This window comes from Oryx dammah, unplaced genomic scaffold (assembly GCF_014754425.2).
Source record: "Oryx dammah isolate SB20612 unplaced genomic scaffold, SCBI_Odam_1.1 HiC_scaffold_17, whole genome shotgun sequence".
Lineage (NCBI taxonomy): Eukaryota > Metazoa > Chordata > Mammalia > Artiodactyla > Bovidae > Oryx > Oryx dammah.
This window is the reverse complement of record NW_024070201.1, coordinates 919,357-941,744: the sequence shown is the minus strand read 5'-3', so window position 1 is coordinate 941,744 and position 22,388 is coordinate 919,357.

Sequence of the window (22,388 nt, the reverse complement as noted above, 5' to 3'; positions counted from 1 at the left end):
CAGTCTGTTGTTTCATGTCCAGTTCTAACTGTTGCTGCCTGACTTGCATATAGGTTTCTCAAGAGGAAGGTCAGGTGATCTGGTATTCCCATCTCTTTGAGGATCTTCCAGATTTTATTGTGATCCACACATCTTGGCATCCTAGTGAATGGTAAATGTTTTTTTTTTTTTTTTTGATTTAACTTCTTTTTTTTTTTTTTAAATTTATTTATTTTTTATTTTACTTTACAATTCTGTATTGGTTTTGCTATACATTGACATGATTAAATTTTATCATACTTATTCAACTGCTGTTTTTTTAAACTATAATTTTCCATTCAAGTGTGTAAAATAAAGACAATTTTTCTAGCCTAGCTAGAACACATCTGCCTCCTATAGGCCAGCAATGGGAGGCAGATGGCTGAGATGGTGTGGGTTTAGCCTGTGGGCTAAACCTGGTCCTGGTTTCAGGTCTCCCACTTAAGGCTACAGGACAGTGTTTTCAACTGGCTGGGGAGGGGGTGGGCGGCAGTGAGGGGATAAATAAATGCAGTTATCTGTAATGATGTCTTGACTATTAAATGAGATAATGTACTTTGGAAAACTCAGCAGTGCCTGAGCTATAGTAATTACTTTTTAAAATAAATGCCCTGTGCTCAGTTGTGTCTGACGCTTCACAGTCCCATGGACTGTAATCTGCCAGACTCCTCTGCCCATGGAATTCTCCAGGCAGAAATACTGGAGTGGGGTGCAATTTCCTACTCCAAGGGATCTTTCCAACCCAGGAATGGAACCCACGTCTCTTGGATCTCCTGTATTGACAGACAGATTCTTTACCACTAGTGCCACCTGGGAAGACCAAAATGAGACCTACTAATATTATTATTGCTATTGTCAATACTAAAAACCAAAGGAAGAAGGTAAAAAAAAGCAAGGTGCTTTCTACTTGTTCCTTAGTTCCCTCACATCCATTATCTGTGTCCAGGAGCCTCACAATCTTCCATGCTTCCCCGTGAAGGGGGATGTCAAAGCAACTCACCCTGCACTTGAGAGCATGAAAGAGTGATGCTTCACTCCACAAGGGAAGGACTTGAGGTGAGGACTGCTGCTGAGGCAGACATGCAGGGTGAGATCTAGGGAGGGCGGGCCTTCCTAGCGCCCCCCCGGGTGTCACGAGGCGGATGGCAGCCCCCCATGTACTGGTAGTGAGAACCCGAAGCCCAGATGGACAGGAGAAGGGCAGCAAACTCGTACACCCAAATCCCGATGGGCTGGGGGCTGAGTTACCTTTGCTCCATGTTCTCATTAACTTCTGGCTCTGGACAGGCACCATCTCTCAAGTCAAGGTCATGCATGCTTTTTGCGGCTTTAATTGCATGGTTGTAAACTTTGTCAAGTTCTTCCATGATAGATTTCAAATCTAAGCAAACACGAGGAGCAGCTGTGAAACGCCAGAACAGGGAGGGCAGGCACAGCAGGGTGGCCACCAGCAGCAGGATGTAGGGGAAAAACTGAAAAACAGGGGAGCAGATCATGCAATCACCAGACCCCCCCCAGCCCCCACTGAAGTAACCGTGCCAAGCAATGTAGTGGTTTTCTGATTTTAACACTAAAGTGCATCCGCACACTGCTTGTGAAAATCAGGCTCCTTACCCAGTAGCTATGTCTTATGACTAAATTCACCTGTCCAGGTAATACTTGACACTAATAACTCCCTTCCTCCTCTCCCCCGACTTTGCTAGACTTCAATTTGAAATAATTGGCAAGTACATCATGACACATGATGTCTCCACTCTAATCAAAGAAAGAAACAAAAAATAAAATTATTCCCCGGTCTTTTAAAATAATCCTTCATGTACACCTGTGGTGGATTCATGTCAATGTATGGCAAAACCAATACAGAATTGTAAAGTAAAATTAAAAAAAAATAATAAATAAAATGGGAGAACCAGAAAAAAAAAAAATCCTTCAGCAAAATCACAATTAAGGAAGATGTTAATGTCACAGTGGCCTCTGGGTTCTTTTTTTCTTTTTTTAATCACTATGGTTTTAGGAGGTCATGAAGGCTTTTGGAACTCTGTTTTTCTCCTTCTCTGGAATCTGGGAGAATGACACAGAAATGCACAACTTTGCTCAAAATAAATTAGAAAAATGTTGGTTTCAGTGACCCAGTAAACACTCCATGAAACAACAGAAATAAGCAGGTACAATCCATGAAGTGCAGAATGGACCTTCTGTAGAGGGACAGACTGTGAGGACCACAAAACATCCTCATTTTACAGCCAGGTAATCGCAAGTCTGGAGAAGCCAACTGTAATGGACAACAGTCATGGGGGAGCATCCCAACCTGGATGCTGTGCAAAACCAATGAGAGAGGATTCAGAAGTCAGGGGGAAAAGCATCCTGTAACCAAGTTCCCTGGGGAAGGGAGGAAAGGCTTAGCCTCAAAGAAGACAGAGGAAGCTGCAGCCAACACAGATGTGAAGTCAAACTCAGGTAGTGTCCTTGGCAGCAAGGTTGCTGAGCTTCTGACCTCAGTTTCCCTATCTATGAAATGGTCGTGTAATACAGGTGTTATGAAGATTAAATTAGATACCTTATGAAAAATGTTTCGCATGGTGCCTGGCATGTCACAGGCATGAAAACACACCAGCTAGAATCAACAGAGTGGCCACGTTAACCTCAATTCTCACAATGAGCCCGGCAAAGCCATTACTTACGGGCTCATTTTGCAAAGAGAAAGAGGTTGCCCAGAGCAATTTCTGGCCATGGAGCACAAAGCTGGTGATAGAGACAGAATACAAAGCTGGACTTTTCTGATCCCAGAATCATGCCTCTTCCACCATAATACACTGCAGATTATTTTACTTTCCTAGAAAACTTCTCCCTCCCTTTGGACTGGTCCTCTGAGCTGTAACAGAAAGAGGCTACAAAGGCCTTGAGTTGACACAAAACCCCCACCCCAACATCTCTGGAAGCTGGCAGCAGACCAAGTGAGAGTGTGACTCTCACTATAGATTGTGTGGATTGTGTGTGTGTGCTTAGTTGCTCAGCTGTGTCCAGGTTTTTCTGGTCCTATGGACTGTAGCCCGCCAAGCACCTCTGTCCATGGAATTTTTCTGACAAGAATACTAGAGTGGGTTGGCATGCCCTCCTCCAGGGTATCTTCCCAACCCAGGGATCAAACACAAGTCTATTATGTCTCCTATATTGGCAGGCAGTTTCTTTACCACTAGTGCCACTGGGGAAGCCTGGGAACACACTATAGATTATTAATAGATGTACAGAAAAGTTGCAAAGATGGTCCAGAGTGTTCTTTAATGACCCTCATTCAGTTTGCCCCACTGCTGACCCTGGACATCTCCATGGTACCCTTGTTAAGAGGAAGAAACCGTTGTTGATATATTTCCATTAACTACATTTCAGGCTTTGATTTGGATTTCTCCAGGGTTCCCATTAATGCCTTCTTTTTGTTTTAAGATCTAGGGTACCCATTATATTTTGCTGTCACGTCTCCCTAGAAACTTTGGTTCTGTGACATTTCCTCAGTTTTCCTTGTTTTTCATGAAGAATAGTGTTTTTGAATGCTTAAAATGACACAAATCCACAAATGAAATGGATGACATGGATATACAGCTATCACAACATTAAAAGACAAATTTGTATATGCTTCTTTATTTGCACATTTGATGGGATCTAACAGATGGCCCAACAACAAAGTAACTTCGTCACTGGGTGATGAAGAGTAAGAAGTACTTCAAGACAGATGAGATTTCTATGAGTGACAGTCACAGGTGGTACTAATACCACTTTAGATTCTTAACTACTTACAGATGTGGTTTACAATGTTACGTTTTAGTTGGAAGTAGATAGAAAATAAAGCTGCCCTATGTTTTCTTATCCCAGTTTGTGGACTTCCTGACACTATCATGGAGCCCACATTAAGAAGCCCTGCCCCAGGGGCAAGAGAAATAGCAGTAATGGCTCAGAAACTCCACAAAGTTGGGAGTTCTGGCATGGGATGGCATCCTCAAAATTACTAACCCAATTTACAAAGAGCTGCTACACAATGACACGTGCAGCAGGCTGTGATTAGCTGCATTTTGGCCACATGATTTATTGTTGGCTATAGTGAGATGCAGTTCCTTCACTCCTAGTCACCCTGAAGGGTGCCCATTAGTATAAAAATGAGTTTGTGTTGCTTCCATAACCAGAAGAAATAGGGATTTCCTTTGAGAACCATGGAGGAAACACGGTTTCTAACTTGGGGCTATGGAATATGTGTTTAACTCACTTTTGTTTCAAAGCTATTTGCATAATAACATTTTACCTCCAAGTATTCTTTTGAATTGAAAAGTAACTGTTTACACTCTGTGATAACTTTTCTAACATGCCAACACCATGTGATAATTAGCACCAATGGATAGTTCAACACCACGTACTGCAATTAAAAAAAATGAATGTTTAAAGGTATTACATATCAAGTGCTTGCTTTCTTCTAAAATATCCTTGTACTTTGATTACCTCTAGCTATTTAAAATCCTGAAAGATGATGCTGTGAAAGTGCTGCACTCAATATGCCAGCAAATTTGGAAAACTCAGCAGTGGCCACAGGACTGGAAAAGCTCAGTTTTCATTCCAATCCCAAAGAATGCTCAAACTACCGCACAATTGCACTCATCTCACATGCTAGTAAAGTAATGCTCAAAATTCTCCAAGCCAGGCTTCAGCAATATGTGAGCCGTGAACTTCCAGATGTTCAATCTGGTTTTAGAAAAGGCAGAGGAACCAGAGATCAAATTGCCAACATCTGCTGGATCATCGAAAAAGCAAGAGAGTCCCAGAAAAACATCTATTTCTGCTTTATTGACTATGCCAAAGCCTTTGACTGTGTGGAATCACAATAAACTGTGGAAAATTCTGAAAGAGATGGGAATACCAGAGCACCTGACCTGCCTCTTGAGAAATCTGTATGCAGGTCAGGAAGCAACAGTTAGAACTGGACATGGAACAACAGACTGGTTCCAAATAGGAAAAGGAGTACATCAAGGCTGTATATTGTCATCCTGCTTATTTAACTTATATGCAGAGTACATCATGAGAAACGCTGAACTGGAAGAAACACAAGCTGGAAACAAGATTGCTGGGAGAAATATCAATAACCTCAGGTATGCAGATGACACCACCCTTATGGCAGAAAGTGAAGAGGAGCTAAAAAGCCTCTTGATGAAAATGAAAGAGGAGAGTGAAAAGTTGGCCTAAAGCTCAACATTCAGAAAACGAAGATCATGGCATCTGGTCCCATCACTTCATGGGAAATCGATGGGGAAACAGGGGAAACAGTGTCAGACTTTATTTTTTTGGGCTCCAAAATCACTGCAGATGGTGATTGCAGCCATGAAATTAAAAGACGCTTACTCCTTGGAAGAAAAGTTATGACCAACCTAGATAGCATATTCAAAAGCAGAGACATTACTTTGCTGACTAAGGTCCATCTAGTCAAGACGATGGTTTTTCCTGTGGTCATGTATGGATGTGAATTGGACTGTGAAGAAGGCTGAGCACTGAAGAATTGATGCGTTTGAACTGTGGTGTTGGAGAAGACTCTTGAGAGTCCCTTGGACTGCAAGGAGATCCAAGAGTCTATTCTGAAGGAAATCAGCCCTGGGATTTCTTTGGAAGGAATGATGCTAAAGCTTAAACTCCAGTACTCTGGCCACCTCATGTGAAGAGTTGACTCATTGGAAAAGACTCTGATGCTGGGAGGGACTGGGGTCAGGAGGAGACTGGGACGACAGAGGATGAAATGTCTGGAGGGCATCACTGACTCGATGGACATGAGTCTGAGTGAACTCCAGGAGTTGGTGATGGACAGGGATACCTGGTGTGCTGTGATTCATGGGGTCGCAAAGAGTCGGACACGACTGAGTGACTGAACTGAACTGAACTGAGTGGAATGTAGAGGAATGTCTAATTTCTTAGTTTTTCTCCATAGTTAAACCTGTCTTTTTCTTTTCCATCAGAAAGAAAAAGGTAATTTTCAATGAAACTGTAGCAAGGTGGTTTTAAAATTAATTCCACTGAAATAGGAATAAAAAAGGCCATGAAATTATATTCTTTAAAATCCTTTTGTCCAAATAAGGAGCATGGAAAAACTACCAGGCTTTTGAGTGCATCTCCTGGAGGGGAACGGCTTTGTTCATAAGCTCTTTCTACTCCCTGTTAGTTCTGAGGTCTCAGCATCTTTCAAAGTCATGATTGCATGATTCTGTATGATGTTCATGTTATTCAGTGCTGACTCTTCCAAAGTTGGTGAAGCTTCTCAAAGCAAGGTGAAACCAAGGTAAGATGCTGGTATGCTTTTCAGTCTATTTGCTTTAAAATTTTGTTTTGTTACTGGGAAGAGTTGTAGTTAGAACAGCAGATCCTCCAGAAAGAAGGAACCTTGGAGGAGATCTGACCCAGCCTCTCTGCATGTTCAAGTGCCCTCTATCTCATCTAAGGCAAAAAAGCATCGGATTAAGACTGACGACTCCTCCTGCAAAATGTATGTGATCAAGTCTTATAGCATTAAATGCAGATGGATAAATTCATTCAAGAACATCTCCCAGGCACCTCACAGGTGCCAGGCAGTGGGCTGGGAGCACAGCTCACAGAGGACATGCACAGGATCACATAGGCCTGGTAGGAATACCAGAAAATAGTTAAATGATCCAAATGTAAAAGTGATGATCACAAGATATGTAGGTACCATGTACTGAGGGGATAGAAATGTCCTTGGGGAGGTCAGGAAAGGCTTTGTAAAAGAGATAACATCTGAGCTATGTTTTAAAGTACAGTGAGGCAAAACAACAATAACAACAATAAAAAACCCCATAAAGCATTACTATGTTAAGATTCAGCTCTCTGTGGCCCTTCTGACATTCTGTCTCCTCTGCCTAGAATTCTTTCTCCTTGTCTTCCTGGTGAATTTTCACCCACCCAGGGCACCAAAGTAAATGAGCAAGCCCACAGCTGAGGAAGTAGTAAGAACTGAGGTCAGAAGGATGTGAACCAGGTTGAAAAACTCATGTCCACCCAGAACCTGAGAATGCAACACTCTTTGGACATAGAGTTTTTGCAGATGTAAGTAGTGAAGATGAGGTCATACTAACTTAACATTGCATGCTCAGTTGTGTCTGACTCTTTGTGATCCCATGGACTGCAGCCCACCAGACTCCTCTGTCCATGGAATTTACCAGGCAAGAATATTGGAGTGGGTTGCCATTTTTTCCTTCATGGGGTCTTTCCAACCCAGAAATCAAACCCGCATCTCCTGCATCTCTCACATTGGCAAGCGGATTCTTTACCGCTGAGCCACTTGGGAAGCCCATCATACTAGCTTAGTTGTTATTGTTCAGTCATGCCTGACTCTGTGATGCCATGGACTGTATCATGCCAGGCTCCCCTGTCCTTTACCATCTCCAGAGTTTACTCAAATTCATGTCCACTGAGTCGGTGATGCCATCCAAGCATCTCACCCTCTGTTGTCCCCTTCTCCTCCCACCTTCAATCTTTCCCAGCATTAAGGTCTTTTCCAGTGAGTTGGCTCTTCACATCAGGTGGCCAAGTTATTGGAGCTTCAGCTTCAGCATCAGTCCTTCCAATGAATATTCAGGGTTGATTTCTTTTAGGATTGACTGGTTTTTCTCCTTGCTGTCCAAGGGACTGTTAAGAGTCTTTTCCAACACCACAGTTCTAAAGCATCAATTTTTTGGGCACTCAGCCTTTTTTATGGTCCAAATTTCACATCCACACATGACTACTGGAGAAACCGTAGCTTTGACTAGATGGACCTTTGTCGGCCAAGTAATGTCTCTGCTTTTTAAATATGTTGTCTAGGTTTGTCATAGCTTTTCTTCCAAGGAGCAAGCTAACTAACTTAAAGTGTGCTCTAATCCAGTGACTGGTATTCCTCTAAGCAGGCCATAAGAAGACACAGAGACACCTAGGGTAGAAGCCATGTGAAGATGGAGGTAGAGACTAGAGTGTTGCACCTACAAGACAGGAACCGCCAGCCATGACCAGAGAGACACCAATGGACCCTCCTGCTGAGGCCCAAAGAAGGGACCGACTCTGCTGACACCCTGATTTCCAAATCTAGGAGAGAGGAAATTTTGGTTGTTTTAAGTTACTGAGTGTGTGGTCACTTGTCATAGCAGTCCCAGGAAATCCCCACAAAGGGGAAGCATGAACTGAATTATGAAGCTCCCACAGTATGGGAAGGCACTGGTGGAAATTTATTTTAGAAAGATTATTATAGCCATGACGAAAGGATGATATGGGAGAGGAGATAGCATTCAAGAGGTTGCTGCAGCAGAGAAAGGCAGTGACAAGCACTAACAAGGTAGCAGCAGCGGGGAGAAGAAGACAGATTTAAGAGCTATTGGGTTGGCCAAAATTTGTTTGGGTTTTTCTGTAACATCTTATGGCAAAATCTGAATGAACCTTTTGGCCAGCTCAATACACAGAGGGAAAAACATATCTTCTGGTGCCCAACTGGAAGCGATGGATGGAAAAGGGGAAGAACTAGGGCTAATAATCTCAGGTTTCCAGCTTATGTGAGGGCATGGGTGGTAGTGCCATCAGTTGAAATAAAGAAACATGGAGGAACAGACTCAGAGCAGAGAGGAGTGCGGTGGGAGACAGCTGAGAAGAAAGTCTGAACACGAGACACCACAGTCAAGAGTAGCCTGGTGGAGACATGTGGCAGATAACTAAAAATAAAAGAAACTCTGACCGTCTTTCCAATTTCAGATTTTGTAGCATAGTCAAAGAAGCCAAGAGCATGGTAAGGATCTAAACAGAATGTGTAGGAAAAGACGAGAACCATGGAGGATGTGACACCCTAATACTTCAGGATCAGTTAGCAGCAATCAAGTTAATCAAGAACAAATTCCATAGGGGATGAGACATATAAAGTTCAAAAATTATGTTTGTTCCCGGATGCCTGTTGCTTGGACAGTAACACACTTAAAGATAACTTCAATTACATGAAGCCCAGTGAGTGAAGGGCTCCCCAGAAAGACTAATGCATTACATCAGCAGTTTACAGAGGAGACAGGAGAAAGGTGGTATGTCATTCTATTCTGAGGTCAAAGGAAGACACCCAAGGCAGCAGGCTTCATGCTGGGTGACATTCTGGGAGGGACCTAACAGCAAGAGAGACTTGGAAAAGAGAAGATGGCAAATGGAACATTTGTGTGTGAAAGAAGAAAAAACTCCTGTTAATAGAATTAGAACCAAGTCACAAGGAAGCAAGGAAAAACTTTACTAAAGATCTGTACAAACATGGAATGGACTGTTCTATGAGGTGGGGAGTTCTGTTTCACTGGATCATCTGGGAGGGCTTAAGAACTCTGGATCTGAGGTGGGAAACTTTTTCCTGCAACAGGCCAGAGAGGAAATGTTTGTGAGCCGTATGGCCTCTGTCACAACTAGGTGATTCTGTCATAGTACAAAAGCAGACACAGGTAATGTGTACAGGAATGGGCATGGCTGTGTTCCAATGAAACTATTTGCAAAAATGGGTGATGGGCTGGATCTGGCTGGAGCATGCATGTCAGTCTGCCAGCCCTTGTCTGGGATCTTTGCTTTGCAACCAGTGATCCACAGACAAGAACCCTCAGAATCACCTTGGAGCTTGTTAGAAATGCAGAATGTGGGCCCCCATCAGGCCTACTGAATCTGAGTCTATATTGCAGCAGCTCTGGATTCTAGATTCTGATCCCTCCTTCATCCAAGATTGTTTTGTTATTTGCTTTTTTGTTTAGTAACCTATATGACTGGGCTACAATATATTCTCAACGACGTCCAGTTTTCAAGAAAAATAACCACCATTACAAAATGAGACGTGGGAAGAAATATGAAAGTCTGAATCTAAATTTCAACAAGATCTCCAGGTGATCTGTGGGCACACAGAGTTTGGGAAACACTGGTTTAGATGACTGGTGTCTATGATGGAACCTAATCTGGCCTAGCAGAAGCAGACTCTCATGAAAAGTGGATAAAAATCACATTCTGGGCCTTAACCTCACAGGTTTCAAACCCACAGGTGTCAACTTAGTAGTCTGACTGGGGCCCAGGGTCCTGTTTTTTCACATGGATAACGCTAAGGTTTGAAAACCTCTGGTCTGGTAGCCTCAGAGAACCCCTCCAAATAAGTTTCTTCTGAATCCACTTAAAGGAAGCATAGCAAGATCGGATAACTCTGTTAATTTTATTTTCTTGTTCTCGTGTTTTGTCTGTTTGCTTTTCAGTCAAAAACTGGCTTTTCTGTTTCAGAAAAAAATTGTGCCTAATGGTTGCCTACTTTATGAACCTGAAGAAAGAGAACACTCAAAAAAAAAAAAAAAAAAAAAAAAGACCAGTTATCAAACAGTCCTAGAATGCCACCTGCTGGTCCTTTGAGTGTACCCACATTTCCACCAGAGACAACTCAGGTACTAGAATCACCAGAAATAAATGGAATGGGAGAGAAAGAAGGAGGAAAAGGACAAGAGACATGAAAAAAGTAGGTGCGGAGGAATGACAGCATGAATTACACCATTGCCATAAATTACGCCCATGCACACTTCAGTGCTCCACTGAGTAACTTCTTGAGGGGGAGTTTGGGTCTTCTTTTTGTTTTGGCTGCATCAGGTCTTAGTTGTATCATGTGGGATCTTTTGTGGTGGTGCACGGGCTTAGTTGCCCTGTGGCATGTGGGATTTTAGTTCCCCCACCGTGGATTGAACCTGAGTCCCCTGCATTGCAACGTAGATTCTCAAACACTGGACCACTAGAGAAGTCCCTGGGTCTTCTGGCTTTAACTCTGGCATCAGAACTGAGTTGAGAAGTGTTCACATAAACCTCTAACCCCTCAACATGAGCACTCATCAGAACGCACCTGGAGAACCATGTCTGCTTCTGATCAGGGCTTGCAGCCACCTCATTCCTCCCATCCACATGTGTGTTCTGAGCACCCACACTGGACAGAGCATAGTCCTCGGGCACAGGGGTTAACAAGACAATCATGGTCTCTGCCTGCATGGAACTTAGAGTCTTGGAAGTAAAGAATTAGTTGAGAAGAATTAAGGCAAGTAATTAAGGCAAGCATCAGGTGGCGCTAGTGGTAAAGAACCCACCTGCCCATGCAAGAGAGGGTTTGATCCCGGAAAGATCCCCTGGAGGAGGGCATAGCAACCCACTCCAGTATTCTTGCCTGGAGAATCCCATGGGCAGAGGAGCCTGAAGGGATACAGTCCATGGGGTCGCAAAGAGTCAGACATGACTGAAGCGACTTAGCACGCAAGGCTAGTAAAGACCATATCCCAGGGTGATTCCAGGAAAAGGCAGGCTGCTCTGGGAACACACAACCAAGCAACGCAGACCAGGGTGGGGGTACAGATGACATTCTGCTTGGCTGCTGCCCCATTTCTAGGTCTGAATGTCTGAGTTAGGGCGTGTGGTCTACTGTCTACTCAGCTGGCCCACAGTCTTATTCCTGGAAGCTTCACATTCACTCACCTGGCCCTTGAAGCAGTTTGAACTGGCAACAACCCTCAGTCTAGAGGTTCAGGGGAAGCTTCTAGGTGGAAATGACATGTAAGCTGAGACTAGAAAACCAAATTAGGAGTTCCCCAGATTCAGGGGTGGAGGTAACAGGGAAGGCTCTTAAAAGTAGAATGTGGGTGAAATAACCAAGAAGCATGAGACCTTCAGGAAGTCAGGGCCCCAGGGGGCAGGGGGCAGGGGTGAGGCTGGGTCTGGAGGTGAGGCTGGGGGGAAGGTTTACAGGGCCAGAGGGAGGAGAGTGAACTTGTTAGCCAAAATATTTTTCCTTTTAAAGAAATAGAGATATTTCATAAGGACACTGGAGGTGTTTGTTTAGGGAAACGACTGGAGCAGGTAGGCTTTCCCTTCTCCAGGGCATCTTCCCAACCTGAGGATCGAACCTGGGTCTCCTGCATCAGATTCTTTACCAACTGAGCTATCGGGGAAGCCAGGGAAATGACAATCAGGCCAAAGAGAGCTCCTGTTATCACATGGAAGGAGAGTGGGGTGAGAGCAGTACCATGGGTGAGGTGACAGGCGGCGGTCTGGGGGTTGGACCGAGGGGTGAAGGGCTCAGAGGTGCTTAAGGAAACAGATCTGATGGGGCTCGATGATGGACAGGATGTGGGGAGGGAGACAGAGTCACACGGGCCCTCAGATCTGTGGCTGATCTAACAGGGTGGCTGGTGTCATGAACCGAGCTAAAGGTCACAGTGCAGACAGACAGGGGATGGAAGGTCAGCTCTGAAGCTGTGCTGGAGGTGCAAGCCAGACCTTCAGGGGTCCAAGATCAGGGTTCAGTGAATTGTGTGGATCTGGAGCTCAGGAGAGAAGGCTGGGCTGAGGGTGAAGACCTAAGTGTCAACAGCCCACAGAAGGAAAGAGGAACCGGGGCTTAGGACAGTCCTGGGAGGGGTGCCAAGGAGGTGCCCTGGGAGAGAACCCCAGCTTCTCAGGGTCAGGCGAAGGGTGACTCTGCCCCGAGAGACAAGACGGCACCTGCAGGAGGGTGTGGCCTGCAGAGCTGGATGCCAGAGAAGCCAAGCAGCATAAGCCCTATAAGTGAGAAGTAACTGAGCAACAAGGAGGGCGTAGGTGACCTTGGCAAGACCACACGTTGCAGAGATGGACTTGCTAAAACGTCAATGGGAAGAGAGCCCTTAGGAAGGGAAGGGTTGTGGATGCAGAAGACAAAGAGGGGGAGAGGTGTCCCTATAACCTGGGAGGGGGATCCAGAACACAGGTGGGTCACATAGGGGTCTGGCTTTGGGCAGGAGAAGGGGCCCCTCCATTCACCAAAAGGAAGGGGTTGGTGCTGCTTGGGGACACTGGGCAGGCACAATGGTAAGGGGCTGAGGGTGTTCTCATGGTTGGAGGGTCTGTTTCCAGTTCTTGGATTTCTCCTGTACTCTGACTACTTTTGATTGAGTGCTGAACATCACATGTGAAAAACTTGAGAGAGGATCTGAGCTTTTCCTCCAGTGAAGACTGGCTTATTTTTGCTTCTGACTGGCAGGTAGACAAGAGACACCGACAATCCCAAATCCCCTTCATTTAGTTGGTGCTAAAATGCTTTGAACCAGGACTCTAGACCCTATGAGGGATGGCTGAACACTGGATTATCCCCTCACTTCTCAGCAATGGCCTTTCAAGCCTAGGGTGTTGACCAGGGTCCTTCTAACTTGGCATGTTCAATTTTTGTCTCCAGTCTGTGAATCTGGAAAGACCTCTGCTCAGAGTTTCAACCAAACTTCTACCAAAACAAGCCAGACTACCATCACCAGAAAAAGAGCTCCTCCATCTTTCACTAACATTGAAAACTTATGGCTTGGCTACTTGCACCTCTCTACAAGGCTTCCCCAACCCTGCAGAAGCAAAAGGAGCCTAGAGACCTGATTTTTACCTTACAGCGAGCAACTAGTTCTGTGACTTCTGGACGTGACTTCCCATGGTGCCCTTATCCTCACATATAAAATGAATCTTGGTCAGAATCTTTGAATGTCTTCCTGCTCTAGAAGTTTTGTAGTCTCTAACATCCCTGCCTGGAGAAAGCAATGGCACCCCATTCCTTGCCTGGAAAATCCCATGGATGGCGGAGCCTGGTAGGCTGCAGTCCATGGAGTTGCTAAGAGTCGGACATGGCTGAGCGACTTCACTTTCACTTTTCACTGTCATGCATTGGAGAAGGAAATGGCAACCCACTCCAGTGTTCTTGCCTGGAGAATCCTAGGGACGGGGGAGCTTGGTTGGCTTCTGTGTATGGGGTTGCACAGAGTCAGACACGACTGAAGCAACTTAGCAGCAGCAGCAGCAACAGCAACATCCTTGCCAACTCTTACACTGGACAATCCCAGAATATACATTCTTCTGTGGATCTGTCAGCACCCAGCCCAGACACTGATCACAACTTTCCATTCTCAGAAGACCATTAAAACAAATGGACTTAAACTACTACAACAGAGCTTTGCAGGGTCAGGAAGATGTCCTGGAGAAAGAAATGGCAATCACTCCAGTATTCTTGCCTGGGAAATCCCATGGATAGAAGAGGATGGTGGCTACAGCTCATGGGGTCACAAGAGTCAGACACAACATGGTGACTAAACCACCACCAAGCTACAACAGCATGCATTTAAATGTGTAAGCAAAGACGTCCAGTTTCTAAAACTGTGCCCATTCATGTGGAAGATCCTCATTATCTGCTGTCCTGGCTACTAAGTTATGCAAAGTGGATGAGGACCCAATCAACACCAAGGCAGAAAGTCAGAGAGAAAAGCTGAGCCCTGAAGAAGAAGGGAGTCAGTGGAGAGCATCATTGTGCCAAATGGAACGTGATACCCAGACATAAGGGGACAAATCTGTGTTTCAGCAAATGATTTACATTGTTCTTTTTTAAAAAAGAAGGATGCTATGTGCTCAAGGCAGGAAAGCCTCAAATGTCAGCCTCTGGCTTTTTAGAAGCTAACATACCATGCTTTCCTTGGTGGATGAGAAGTCCCAAGATACACAAAATTCTACTTGTTTTCATGGTGGACAAAAAGACCAGTGGTTGAAAATAACAAATTGAAACAAAGTTACTTTCATGAGCACAGAGAGGACCCAATGGAGCCATTTCATTATGTAGAGAACATTCTCCTGCACAGACCTGGTGGCTCTGGCCCAAGCTCCACACTGCGAAGCCGCTGTGCACCCTGCCCCCACGCTCCCCTGGCGATGGAGCTCCTGGCCTGCTCCTCTTCTCTGCAGGACACTGCTATCTCCCAAGCAGCAATCTCCCCTTCCTTGCAGCATGTGGACCCATTGAAAAGCAGAGGAGTGTATGCTAAAAGCTGTGTTGCAACCAACACCCCCAGATGGGTTCTTTCCTGGGCTTCTTAATGGTGGAGTAACACACAGGCTGGAAGCTACTGACCTGTAGGTTGGTCTTTACTTTTTCCAAGAAGTCCCACGTGTGGTGGAATAGGAGCTGGTGGAAGCTCTGAGTCCCAGCTCTGCTGTTTTCTAACAAAGGTCCCTGAGGCATAAAAAATGGCATGAAATCTTATGGTTCAGACATCACTGGGAATCAAGGGTAGAAAGGTGGTTAAGACACATGAGGTGCCAGCCACTACAGAGTTAAAATCGAAGAGGGCCTCAATTTCCTATCTGCTAAAGGAAGGTGCTGGATCAAGTAATCTTTGAGGGTCCCTCTAATTTTAAAGTGCTATGGCTTTACGATCTGAATTATAGCCCTGGTTGGCCACATGTAGCTGTGGACTGTTGCATCTTCTCTGGACTTCAGTTTCCATGTCTGCAAAGTAAACAGGAGAGATCTGCAATATCCCTTGTTATCTTATGCAGACACTATGGAAAGTTTCCAGAGTCATCTGGCAGAGTCCTTCTGTTGGATGGCTGCCAAGCAATAGGAGTCCGTGAAGGAAGGAAGCCTGACGCCACGAGAAAGAACTGGGGGGAGAAGCAGCTTAACTGGGTACATAAGAAGCAAGAACAGTGCTTCAAGTTAGTGTGAGTGCAGGTGTGTGGACCCTTCCTGCCCCACCCACCCCTCCCCACTGGCCTCAGGCTTGCAAGTGTTTGCTAAGTCACCAAGCACCACAACAGGAGTGAGGCCAGCACCAAAAACAAACTGAAGTTTGTGGTAAAGCTGACTACTTGTGAGCTTTCTGGCCAACTCTGGACGTAACAGCAGCTTGGGCTCAGTTGGGGAAGAACCCTTGAAAGAAGTGTCATCATCACAAAAATAAAAATTGAAGACTTCCCTTGTGGTCCAGTGGCTAATGATGCAGTGTGTTTTCCTGACTGGTTAGAGGCTGCAACTATCCAGCTTTCACAAGGGGGATATACTGATTTTGCCATATTGCCTGAATTTCCAGCTTCAAGATAACATGTTTCCCTGCATATTGAGAGCTGTGTGAAGACACTCCTAGTGGACAGACATGTACCATTGGCTGAGAAAAGGTATTAGTGGAGAGTGCCCTGTGAATGTGGATGGCCAAGCCTGTTGTTATCCTGATAAGGTGAAACGTACTGTCAGATGACCTCGCAGCAAGAAGTGGCAAGCAGCCTCATTCATGAGAAGTGAAATGGCTCAGTTATGTGTAACTCTTTGGGACTCGAAGGACTGTAGCCTATAAAGCTCCTCTGTCCATGGATTGGAGAGGCAAGAGTACTGGAGTGGGTTGCTATTTCCTTCTCTAGGAGATCTTCCTGACCTGGGGATTGAACCCAGGTCTTCCATAGTGCAGGCAGACGCTTTACCCATTGATCCACCAGGGAAGCTCACCTGATTCATTGAAAACTCAACTTCTGAACCAAAGCTGTTCAAGGACTGAAGAGTAGAATGAGCCTGTGTGTTTTTTGGGCAGGTTGGATGCTGCAACTATACAGGTTTCACAGTGGAAATGATGTCATACACCAATTCTAGGTTCACAAAAGCACGTCTCCCTGCAGTTTCAAAGCTGTGTAAATTCATTTCTAGGACACAATGTACAATCCGTGAATGTTGACTTCCATATCTTTTTACGCTGATCAGCTAAAAGTGTTCTGTCAGAGGACTTTCCAGCAAGAAATGGCAAGCAGTGTGTTTCTCTCAGAAAGCACACATATTTGATGAAACTTGCTATCATATAAAGAAGGGAAAAATGTATCAGTGTATTTTTCCCTCAGGTTTGAGACTGCAAGTATTCTGGTTTTGTTAGGCGAAAATGCGGCTTTCTCCTCAAGCCCCTGAGTTCTAGGTGTAGAAAAAAAGTTTTGTCACAAGTTCAGAACAGCAACGACACTCCTAGAACACATCGTACCATGCCCTTAGAAAAGAGTTCAGGGAAGAGTGTTCTGTGAGTGCTTCTGGCATACCTGTTGTTATCCTGAGTAGGTGAAATTACACTGTCAGATGATTTGGTAGCATGAATAATCAAGTGCCTATGTTTTCAGAAAATGCAGATACTTAAGCAAAGCTGCGGCTGTAAGGAAGAGAAAAATGAAGCCATGTGCTTTTCTTTCAGGTTTAAGACAGCAAGCACCCTGCGGTCATATGAAGAAATGCTGCTTCTGCCATTAGGCTCCAAATCCCATGTGTACAAAAACAAATGTCCCTGTCGTTAGAAAGCTGTCTAAGAGAGTCCAAGGACAGATTGCACCATTCCATGAGTAAAGACTTCAGTGGGGAGTATTATGAGTTCAGTGGGGAGTGTTCTGTGAGTGTTCATTGTCATACCTGTTGTCTGACAGCCTGATTTGGTGAAACTGGACTGGTGATGCCTTCTCGGTAAGAAGTGGCAGCAGCATGTTCCTTTTGAAAACTCAAACAATGGACTAAAGCTATTGTCGTAATGCACAGAAAAATGACCCAGTGGGCTTACCTGGCTGGATTGAGGCTGTAACTCTTCTGCTTTCATAGGAGGAATATACTGATTTTGCCATATGGCCTGGAATTCCAGCTTTGAGATAACATGTTTCCTGGCACATTTAGAGCTGTGTAAAGACACTCGTAGTGCACAGACACCATCCCATTTGAGAAGCCAAGATATCTGTGGAGAGTGTTCTGTGAATGTTGGATGGCCAAGCCTGGTTTGAAACGTACTGTCAGATGACCTCAGAGAAAGAAGTGCCAAGTAGCCTAATTCAGAAATGAAGTTGATCAGCTCACTCTTTGCAATTCCTTTGATGGTAGCCAACCAGGCTCCTCTGTCCATGGCATTTTGCAGGCAAGAGTACTAGAATGGGCCGCCATTTCCTTCTCCAGGGGAGCTTCCTGACATGGGGATCAAACCCAGGTTTCCTGAATTGCAGACAGATGCTTTATCCTCTAAGCCACCAGGGAGGCCCACCTGATTCCTTGAAAAGTCAGCTACTTAAAGAAGCTGTTCTAGGATTGAAGAGTAGAATGAGCCTATGTGTGTTTCCAACAGGTTGCATGCTACAACTCTACAGATTTCACAGGGCAAATGACTGATTTTTGACATCGTACCTCAATTCCAGGTTCACAAAACACGTCTCCCTGTAGTTTCAAAGCTCTGTAAATTCATTCCTAGGACTAAAGCTACGATTCGTGTATGTTGTCAGAGGACTTCCCAGCAAGAAATAGAAAGCACCATTTTTCTCTCAGAAAATAGAAATACTTGAAACGTGTCATAAAGAAGGGAAAAATGCACTAGCGTGTTTTCTGTCAGGTTGGAGACTGCAAGTATTCTGGATCTGTTAGGTGAAAATGCTGCTTTCTCTTCAGGCACCAAGTTCTGTGTTCAGAAAAATGTTTCCCCACAGGTTCTGAGCTGTGCAAAGGCACACCTAAGTCACACTGCACCATTCCCTTAAAAAAGAATTCAGAGAAGAATGTTCTGTGACAGCTTCTCCTGTACTTTTTGTTACCCTGAGTGGGTGAAATTACACTGTCAGATGACTTTGTAGCATTAATAAGCAAGGACCCGTGCTTTCAGAAAATGCAGATACTTAACCAAAGCTGTGGGTTTAAGGGAGAGAGAAATGAACTCATGTGCATTTATTTCAGGTGTCAGAGTGCAACCACCAGCAGTCACACGAAGAAATGTTGCTTCTGCTTTTAGCCTCCAAATCCCATGCTAACAAAAACATATGTCCCCGTAGTCAGAAAGCTGTCTAAAAAAACCCAAAGGCAGATTGTACCATTCCATGAGTAGAGTTCAGTGGGGAGTGCTCTGAGAATTCAGTGGGGGAGTGTTCTGTGAGTGTTGGCTGCCATACCTGTTAGCCTAATTCAGTGAAACTGGACTGGGTCTTGCTTCCCCAGCAAGAAGTGGCCAGCAGCATGTTCCTTTCAGAAAACTCAAAGAATGGACCAAAGCTGTTGTCATAATGCACAGAAAAATGACCCAGTGTATTTTCTTGGCTGGTTTCAGTATGCAAGTCTACTGATTTCACAGGAGGAATATACTGATTTTGACATATTGCCTGGAATTCCAGCTTCAAGATAACACATTTCCCTACACATTTAGAACTGCATAAAGACACTGCTAGTGCACAGACATGGTCTCATTTGAGAAGCCAAGATATCTGTGGAGAGTGCTGTGTGAATCTGGACGGGCAAGCCTAATTAGGTGAAATGTACTGTCCTGACCTTGCAGAAAGAAGCGCCAAGCAGCCTGATTCAGGAGAAGTGAAGTTGCTCAGTCGTGTAAGACTCTTTGTGATTCCTCTCACTATCCAGGCTCCTTTGTCTATGGCATTTTGCAGCAAGAGTACTGGAGTGGGCTGCCCTTTCCTTCTCCAGGGGAATTTCCCAACATGGGCATCGAACCCAGATCTCCTGCATGGCAAGCAGACACTTTACCCTCTGAGCCACCAGGGAGGCCTTGATTTTTTGAAAAGTCAACTACTTAAAGAAGTGGTTCTAGGATTGAAGAGTAGAATGAGCCTGTGTATGTTTCTGACAGGTTGCATGCTGCAACTTTATAGGTTTCACAGGGTAAATGACTGATTTTGGATATCATACCTCAATTCCAGGTTCACAAAACTCGTCTTCCTGTAGTTTCAAAGCTCTGTAAATTCATTCCTAGGACTCAAGGTATGATCCATGTATGATGACATCTAGATCTGTTTTTACCCTGTTTGGCTAAAAGTGTACTGTCAGAGGACTTCCCAGCAAGAAATGGCAAGCAGCTTGTTTTTCTCAGAAAACACAAATACTTGATGAAACTTGTTGTCATAAAGAAGGGGAAAATGCACCAATGTGTTTCCCATTAGGTTGGAGATTGCAAGTATTCTAGATTTGTTATGTGAAAATGATACTTTCTCTTCCGATACAGAGTTCTAGGTTCAGAAAAATGTTTTCCCACAGGTTCTGAGCTGTGCAGAGGCACTCCTAGATCACACTACACCATTCCCTTAGGAAAGAATTCAGGGAAGAATGTTCCACGAGGGCTTCTGCTGGATCTGTTTTTACCCCAAGTGGGTGAAATTACACTGTCAGATGACTTTGAAGTATTAATAAACAAGAGTCTGTGCTTTAGAAAATGCAGATACTTAAGTGAAATTGGGGGCACAAGGAAGAGAGAAATGAGCTCATGTGCATTTATTTCAAGCATCAGAGTGCAAACCCCTGGCAGTCACAGGAAGAAATGCCTTTGGCACTCTCTTTTCTTGCCTTTCATTCATTGAAGGAATGTATGTTTCCCAGCATTCTGTTTGATGAGTGCAACCCAATATTTGTAAATTTTTGCTTGGAGGTCATTTCTAAGTAAAAATTTCTCCTCATGGTTGTCACAGTAGGGAAGAATAGTGTAATTACAGGGAAAACAAACAAACAAAAAAACCCATTTCATCAGTGTTTCTCTGTAGGAAAGATTGAGTGATCCTAGGTCTGTCTGGAAAATTCTTGGATACTATAGGGAAACATACTGAGTGTGAAACTGGATACTGGACCTTGTTGGCAAAATTAGCATTTTCTCTCTGTTGGCCTTAAAAAGGTGTGGGCTGGCAGCTGCCTGATAATCCATCCAATTGATGTTTTCCTACTTAATGACATCAATAGGTTTGGTCAAACCTTTCCAATTTCTGATTTCAGTAGGCAGCTTGAAACTCCTTGGGGCAGGATCATTTCCATTAGAATGTCAACTAATCTAGGTAAAACAGTATGACACTCAGTACTCTTAGATAATTTCCCAAGCATTCCCTGTTTCCTCATGGGCAGACCCAATATGAGCTAGGAATGGGTTCACAAGGCTCGGAAAGTTCAGGGAAACGTACTGGCTATGAGTCTGAATTAGGGCCTCTGTACTAACCTGGAGTTCTCATATCTTAGATTCTAGACTTCCTGATAAATAGATGCCCCCAAAACACTTTTTTTATGCCTTTCATTCATCGAAGGAGCATAACTTTCCCAGCATTCTGTGTGCTAAGAGTAACACACTGTTTGAAAATGCTTACTTGGAGGTCACACTGGGGCCTGATTTTGTCCTTACTGGGGCCGACTCTGTCCTTACTGCGCCTGACCCTCATCATCACTAGGGCCTGACTCTGTCCTTGGAGACTGACTCTGTCCTCACTGGGCCTGACTCTTGTCCTCACTAAGGCCTGATGCTGTCCCTACTATGGCCTGACTATTTCCTCACTAAGGCCTGACTCGGTCCACACTGGGGCCTGACTTTGTCCTTACTGGGGCCAGACTCTGTCCTCACTGTGCCTCTCTCTTCACAAGGGCCTGACTCTCTCCTCACTATGGACTGTCTCTGTCTTCACTAGGGCTTGACTCTGTCGTCTCTAGGGCCTGACTTTCATCCTCACTAGGGCCTGACTTTCATCCTCACTAGGGCCTGACTCAGTTTTCACTAGGGCCTGACACTGTCCTCACTGGAGCCGGACTCTCCTCACTGAGCCTGACTCTCATCCTTACTAGGGCCTAACTCAGTCCTCACTGGACCTGACTCTCGTCCTCACTGGGCCTGACTCTCTTCTCTGAACAGATCACTCTGTCCTCCCTGGATCCTCACTAGGGCCTGATCTGTTTTCACTAGGGCCTGACACTGTCCGCATGTGGGTGGGAATCTGTCCTCACTGGGGCCTGACTCTCATCCTCACTAGGGCCTGACTCTGTCCTAGGTGAGCCTGTCTCTGTCCTCACTAGGGACTGACTCTGTCTTCACTGGGGACTGACTCTGTCCTCACTGGGCATGACTCTCTCTTCACTGATACCTGATTCTCGTCTGACCTCACTAAGGGCAGACTCTGTCCTCCCAGACACTGTAATTAGGTCCACATGTCCACAATCTCCAGGCTGACACCCTTTCTCAGACCTTGTACCTGGGTCACACATCCACAGTCTCCAGCTTGATGCCCTTTCCGAGACCCTGTGCCTGGTTCCCATATCCACGGTCTCCAGGCTGACACCCTTTTCAGACCCTGCACCTGGGTCACACGTCCACAGTCTCCAGTCTGACGCCCTTTCCCATATTATGCGCCTGGGGTCACACTTCTGTTATATCCATGGTGGCACCCCTGCCCAATCCTGCAACTTGTATCACATTTCCACTGTCTCCGGCGTTACCTCCCTCCCAGATCCTGCTCCTGGGATCACATTTCCACAGTCTCTAGTGTGACCCCCCACCCAGACTCTGTACCTGGGGTCAAATATCTGCAGTCTCTGGTGTGGCACTCCTTATAGAGCCTGCACCTGCTGTCACATGTCGACAATTTCCAAGGTGACCCACCTCCAAACACCCTGCACTTGGGGCCAAACATACAGTTTCCAGGGTGACACCCCTCCCAGACCCTGAACCTGAGGTCACATATCCACAGTCCAGGGCTAGGACTCCCAAACACAGCACCTGGGTTCCCATATCCAAAATCTCCTATGTGACCCCCCA